This window comes from Tasmannia lanceolata, unplaced genomic scaffold, assembly GCF_043159265.1.
Source record: "Tasmannia lanceolata isolate RefF3 unplaced genomic scaffold, GAP_Taslan_0.1 ptg000147l, whole genome shotgun sequence".
Classification (NCBI taxonomy): Eukaryota; Viridiplantae; Streptophyta; class Magnoliopsida; order Canellales; family Winteraceae; genus Tasmannia; species Tasmannia lanceolata.
In genome coordinates this window covers 265,001-272,500 of record NW_027518823.1, presented here as the reverse complement: position 1 = coordinate 272,500, position 7,500 = coordinate 265,001, and positions in this window count along the sequence as shown.

Sequence of the window (7,500 nt, the reverse complement as noted above, 5' to 3'; positions counted from 1 at the left end):
GCCCTAGCAGGGCATTGCTGGGTTGGGCTCCCTTGGCCTTTTGGGCGCCTTGGACGATGTCTTGCGAAGACCATGGGCACAAGGCCATGGCATATGGTGAGGAAAGGACCACGGTTGCCAAGGTTAGGCACCGGAATGCTTGGCCTTGGCTTGCCAAAGCAGGGCATTGCTGGGTTGGGCTCCCTTGGCCTTCCGGGCGCCTTGGACACTGTCTTGGGAAGACCATGGGCACAAGGCCATGGCATATGGTGGGGAATGGACCACGGTTGCCAAGGCTAGGCATATAGAGAGGAATCGCATTTTTGCCCGGATAGGCACCGGAATGCTTGGCCTTGGCTTGCCATAGCAGGGCATTGCTGGGTTGGGCTCCCTTGGCCTTCCGGGGGCCTTGGACGCTGTCTTGGGAAGACCATGGGCACAAGGCCATGGCATATAGTGAGGAATGGACCACGGTTGGCAAGGCTAGGCATATAGAGAGGAATGGACCACGGTTGCCAAGGTTGCGCAAGTTTTGGGCATTTTTTGCCCGGATATGCCCAAGTATGCCCCGATAGGCCCGTTACGCCCCGGTATGAACGCGTATGCCCGGATAGACTCGGTATGCCTTGGGATACATGCGTATGCCCCGATAGGCTTGGTACGCCCCGATATGCGCACGTGTGCCCCAGTAGGGCTCGGTATGCCCCGGTATGTACGCGTGTGCCCCGATAGGCCCGGTATGCCCCGATATGCACACGTGTGCCCCAATAGGGGTCGGTATGCCCCGGTAGGTACGCGTGTGCCCCGTAATGCACGTTTCGCAGATCTCCCCGCATGTCCCTCCCCTATATGTAATACTTACTTACTTACTTACTTTCTTTCTTGCTTGCTTGCAATGGTTGGGAGTGCCCGGCATGCCCCGCTGCAGAGACCAAGGGCGCAATGACTTGGCACCGCGGATGCCGGGACTCCGGCACTTCCCGTGGCACTGATGGTTGGTTCCAAAGACAAAAGGCCGTGCAAGGCCACCGCACCGCGGATGATTTTGCTCGTGCTGGCGCCGTTGTGTGGCCAAAGAACATGCGCGAATGCTCGTGTCGGAAGGGTTGGTGTCCTGGCCCCGCGGGTGTCACGAATGCTCGGTTGCGAAGACCATGGGACCAGAGCCATGGCACGTCGGATGATGGCTCCAGCTGGCGCCCCGGCACTTTCTGTGGCATTGATGCTCGGTTTCAAAGACAAACGTGCGCAGTGCCAGGGGACCGCGGATGACTGCTCGTGCTGGCCCCGTTGGGCGGCATTGATGGTCGGTTGCAAAGAAAATGCGCGATTGCTCGTGTCGGGGCCCGGCAAGCCAAGGCCAAGCGAGCCATGGCACGTCGGATGATGGCTCCAGCTGGCGCCCCGGCACTTTCTGTGGCATTGATGCTCGGTTTCAAAGACAAACGTGCGCAGGGCCAGGGGACCGCGGATGACTGCTCGTGCTGGCCCCGTTGGGCGGCATTGATGGTCGGTTGCAAAGAAAATGCGCGATTGCTCGTGTCGGGGCCTGGCAAGCCAAGGCCAAGCGAGCCATGGCAACGCGGATGATGGCTCGCTAGTGCTGGCGCCGTGCACAGTGGCCTCGCACACTCGCCCTGCACGCTTCCCTTGCACGCAGCCTTGCACACTAGCCTCGCATGCGAGCCTTGCACCCTAGCCATGCAAACTAGCCTTGCACGGTAGCCATGCACACAAGCCGTGCACATTAGCCATGCGCACAAGCCCCGCACACTAGCCTTGCGCACAACCCTTGCACACAAGCCATGCACTCGAGCAATGCACACAAGCCTTGCACTCAAGCAATGCACACAAGCCCTGGACACTAGCCTTGCACACGGGCCTGGCACACAAGCCTTGGGCACTAGCCTTGCGCACTAGCGTTCCACATGAGCCTTGCACACTAGCCTTGGACACTAGCCTTGCACACAGGCCTTGCACACTAGGCATGCTTGGGCGAGCTGATCCCGCATCAAGTCGACGGGTCTAGGCATTCTTGGGCGCAGATCCCGCATCGTCTCGTCGCGTCTGGGCGCAAACACGTCGCGTCTCGTTGCGTCTTCAGAAGTCGTCGCTAACAGCACCTTTGGTTGCCACTGGTGGTTAGGCTGGTTGGTTGCGCAAACCCTATAGGAGGGTGGCATGCTGGTGGGCGTTTTTGCCCGGATAGGCACTAGAATGTGCAGATTTTGGGCGTTTTTGCCTGGATAGGCTAAGGAATGGGCATGCTTTGGGCGTTTTTGCCCGGATAGGCACCGGAATGCTTGGCCTTGGCTTGTCCTAGCAAGGCATTGCTGGGTTGGGCTCCCTTGGCCTTTTGGGCGCCTTGGACGATGTCTTGCGAAGACCATGGGCACAAGGCCATGGCATATGGTGAGGAAAGGGCCACGGTTGCCAAGGTTAGGCACCGGAATGCTTGGCCTTGGCTTGCCAAAGCAGGGCATTGCTGGGTTGGGCTCCCTTGGCCTTCCGGGCGCCTTGGACACTGTCTTGGGAAGACCATGGGCACAAGGCCATGGCATATGGTGGGGAATGGACCACGGTTGCCAAGGCTAGGCATATAGAGAGGAATTGCATTTTTGCCCGGATAGGCACCGGAATGCTTGGCCTTGGCTTGCCATAGCAGGGCATTGCTGGGTTGGGCTCCCTTGGCCTTCCGGGGGCCTTGGACGCTGTCTTGGGAAGACCATGGGCACAAGGCCATGGCATATAGTGAGGAATGGACCACGGTTGGCAAGGCTAGGCATATAGAGAGGAATGGACCACGGTTGCCAAGGTTGCGCAAGTTTTGGGCATTTTTTGCCCGGATATGCCCAAGTATGCCCCGATAGGCCCGTTACGCCCCGGTATGAACGCGTATGCCCGGATAGACTCGGTATGCCTTGGGATACATGCGTATGCCCCGATAGGCTTGGTACGCCCCGATATGCGCACGTGTGCCCCAGTAGGGCTCGGTATGCCCCGGTATGTACGCGTGTGCCCCGATAGGCCCGGTATGCCCCGATATGCACACGTGTGCCCCAATAGGGGTCGGTATGCCCCGGTAGGTACGCGTGTGCCCCGTAATGCACGTTTCGCAGATCTCCCCGCATGTCCCGCCCCTATATGTAATACTTACTTACTTACTTACTTTCTTTCTTGCTTGCTTGCTTGCTTGCAATGGTTGGGAGTGCCCGGCATGCCCCGCTGCAGAGACCAAGGGCGCAATGACTTGGCACCGCGGATGCCGGGACTCCGGCACTTCCCGTGGCACTGATGGTTGGTTCCAAAGACAAAAGGCCGTGCAAGGCCACCGCACCGCGGATGATTTTGCTCGTGCTGGCGCCGTTGTGTGGCCAAAGAACATGCGCGAATGCTCGTGTCGGAAGGGTTGGTGTCCTGGCCCCGCGGGTGTCACGAATGCTCGGTTGCGAAGACCATGGGACCAGAGCCATGGCACGTCGGATGATGGCTCCAGCTGGCGCCCCGGCACTTTCTGTGGCATTGATGCTCGGTTTCAAAGACAAATGTGCGCAGGGCCAGGGGACCGCGGATGACTGCTCGTGCTGGCCCCGTTGGGCGGCATTGATGGTCGGTTGCAAAGAAAATGCGCGATTGCTCGTGTCGGGGCCCGGCAAGCCAAGGCCAAGCGAGCCATGGCACGTCGGATGATGGCTCCAGCTGGCGCCCCGGCACTTTCTGTGGCATTGATGCTCGGTTTCAAAGACAAACGTGCGCAGGGCCAGGGGACCGCGGAGGACTGCTCGTGCTGGCCCCGTTGGGCGGCATTGATGGTCGGTTGCAAAGAAAATGCGCGATTGCTCGTGTCGGGGCCTGGCAAGCCAAGGCCAAGCGAGCCATGGCAACGCGGATGATGGCTCGCTAGTGCTGGCGCCGTGCACAGTGGCCTCGCACACTCGCCCTGCACGCTTCCCTTGCACGCAGCCTTGCACACTAGCCTCGCATGCGAGCCTTGCACCCTAGCCATGCAAACTAGCCTTGCACGGTAGCCATGCACACAAGCCGTGCACATTAGCCATGCGCACAAGCCCCGCACACTAGCCTTGCGCACAACCCTTGCACACAAGCCATGCACTCGAGCAATGCACACAAGCCTTGCACTCAAGCAATGCACACAAGCCCTGGACACTAGCCTTGCACACGGGCCTGGCACACAAGCCTTGGGCACTAGCCTTGCGCACTAGCGTTCCACATGAGCCTTGCACACTAGCCTTGGACACTAGCCTTGCACACAGGCCTTGCACACTAGGCATGCTTGGGCGAGCTGATCCCGCATCAAGTCGACGGGTCTAGGCATTCTTGGGCGCAGATCCCGCATCGTCTCGTCGCGTCTGGGCGCAAACACGTCGCGTCTCGTTGCGTCTTCAGAAGTCGTCGCTAACAGCACCTTTGGTTGCCACTGGTGGTTAGGCTGGTTGGTTGCGCAAACCCTATAGGAGGGTGGCATGCTGGTGGGCGTTTTTGCCCGGATAGGCACTAGAATGTGCAGATTTTGGGCGTTTTTGCCTGGATAGGCTAAGGAATGGGCATGCTTTGGGCGTTTTTGCCCGGATAGGCACCGGAATGCTTGGCCTTGGCTTGTCCTAGCAAGGCATTGCTGGGTTGGGCTCCCTTGGCCTTTTGGGCGCCTTGGACGATGTCTTGCGAAGACCATGGGCACAAGGCCATGGCATATGGTGAGGAAAGGACCACGGTTGCCAAGGTTAGGCACCGGAATGCTTGGCCTTGGCTTGCCAAAGCAGGGCATTGCTGGGTTGGGCTCCCTTGGCCTTCCGGGCGCCTTGGACACTGTCTTGGGAAGACCATGGGCACAAGGCCATGGCATATGGTGGGGAATGGACCACGGTTGCCAAGGCTAGGCATATAGAGAGGAATTGCATTTTTGCCCGGATAGGCACCGGAATGCTTGGCCTTGGCTTGCCATAGCAGGGCATTGCTGGGTTGGGCTCCCTTGGCCTTCCGGGGGCCTTGGACGCTGTCTTGGGAAGACCATGGGCACAAGGCCATGGCATATAGTGAGGAATGGACCACGGTTGGCAAGGCTAGGCATATAAAGAGGAATGGACCACGGTTGCCAAGGTTGCGCAAGTTTTGGGCATTTTTTGCCCGGATATGCCCAAGTATGCCCCGATAGGCCCGTTACGCCCCGGTGTGAACGCGTATGCCCGGATAGACTCGGTATGCCTTGGGATACATGCGTATGCCCCGATAGGCTTGGTACGCCCCGATATGCGCACGTGTGCCCCAGTAGGGCTCGGTATGCCCCGGTATGTACGCGTGTGCCCCGATAGGCCCGGTATGCCCCGATATGCACACGTGTGCCCCAATAGGGGTCGGTATGCCCCGGTAGGTACGCGTGTGCCCCGTAATGCACGTTTCGCAGATCTCCCCGCATGTCCCGCCCCTATATGTAATACTTACTTACTTACTTACTTTCTTTCTTGCTTGCTTGCTTTCTTGCAATGGTTGGGAGTGCCCGGCATGCCCCGCTGCAGAGACCAAGGGCGCAATGACTTGGCACCGCGGATGCCGGGACTCCGGCACTTCCCGTGGCACTGATGGTTGGTTCCAAAGACAAAAGGCCGTGCAAGGCCACCGCACCGCGGATGATTTTGCTCGTGCTGGCGCCGTTGTGTGGCCAAAGAACATGCGCGAATGCTCGTGTCGGAAGGGTTGGTGTCCTGGCCCCGCGGGTGTCACGAATGCTCGGTTGCGAAGACCATGGGACCAGAGCCATGGCACGTCGGATGATGGCTCCAGCTGGCGCCCCGGCACTTTCTGTGGCATTGATGCTCGGTTTCAAAGACAAACGTGCGCAGGGCCAGGGGACCGCGGATGACTGCTCGTGCTGGCCCCGTTGGGCGGCATTGATGGTCGGTTGCAAAGAAAATGCGCGATTGCTCGTGTCGGGGCCTGGCAAGCCAAGGCCAAGCGAGCCATGGCAACGCGGATGATGGCTCCAGCTGGCGCCCCGGCACTTTCTGTGGCATTGATGCTCGGTTTCGAAGACAAACGTGCGCAGGGCCAGGGGACCGCGGAGGACTGCTCGTGCTGGCCCCGTTGGGCGGCATTGATGGTGTGTTGCAGAGAGCATGTGCGATTGCAAGTGTCGGCCGGGTTTGGGTTCCCTTGGGCTTTCGGGTGCCTTGGACGCTGTCTTGCGAAGACCATGGGCACAAGGCCCCGTCCTGGCCCCTTGTTCGATTCGCTCTCGTCTTGCGCTTGCTTCCAAGGTCCTCCATGACCTTCCCCATGGCCTTGCTAGATCCCCCCCATGACGCATGACCTCTGTCCGTTGATTGGTTTTGAGTGCACACCATGCCCGGCTTGGCACCGTGTTGTCGCGTGAGTGGCATTTGGATCGTGCATGCTGGTGGGCTACCTGCCAATGCGCACAAGCCTTGCACACTAGCCTTGCGCACGAGCCTTGCACAAAAGCCTTGGACACAAGCCTTGCGCACAAGCCATGCGCACAAGCCTTGGACGCTAGCCTTGCACACAAGCCATGCATACAAGCCTTGCTCACAAGCCTTGGGCACTGGCCCATCGCAGTAGCCTTGCACACAAGCCTTGCGCACTAGCTTTGGGCACGAGCCTTGCGCACTTGCCTTGGGCACTAGCCTTGCACACAACCCTTGGGAACTAGCCTTGCGCACCAGCCTTGCCCACAAGCCTTGCACACCAGCCTTGCACACTAGCCTTGCATACAAGCCTTGCACACTAGCCTTGCACACAGGCCATGCTCACTAGCCTTGGGCACTAGCCTTGCACACAGACCTTGGGCACTAGCCTTGCGCACTAGCCTTGCCCACGAGCCTTGCACACTAGCCTTGCACGCAGGCCTTGCACGCTAGGCATGCTTGGGCCAGCAGCTCCCGCATCAAGTCGGCGGGTGTAGGCACGGTTGGGCGCAGATCCCGCATCGCCTCGTCGCGTCTGGGCGCAAACCCGTCGCGTCTCGTTGCGTCTTCAGAAGTCGTCGCTAACAGCACCTTTGGTTGCCACTGGTGGTTAGGCGGGTTGGTTGCGCAAACCCTATAGGAGGGTGGCATGCTGCGGGGCGCTGGAATGCGCAGGCTTAGGGCGTTTTTGCCCGGATAGGCACTGGAATGTGCTGGTTTTGGGCGTTTTTGCCTGGATAGGCTAAGGAATGGGCATGCTTTGGGCGTTTTCCCCGGATAGGCACTGGAATGGGCTGGTTTTGGGCGTTTTTGCCTGGATAGGCTAACGAATGGGGCATGCTTTGGGCGTTTTTGCCCGGGTAGGCACTGGAATGCCTGGCCTTGGCTGGGCATTGCTGGGTTGGGCTCCCTTGGCCTTTCAGGCGCCTTGGATGCTGTCTTGTGAAGACCATGGGCACAAGGCCATGGCATATAGTGGGGAATGGACCATGGTTGCCAAGGTTAGGCAATATAGAGGGCGGTGGGCGAGTAGGCCATGGCGTCACTTGTTTGCCCGTGTTTGCTCCCTTTGTGCGTTGTT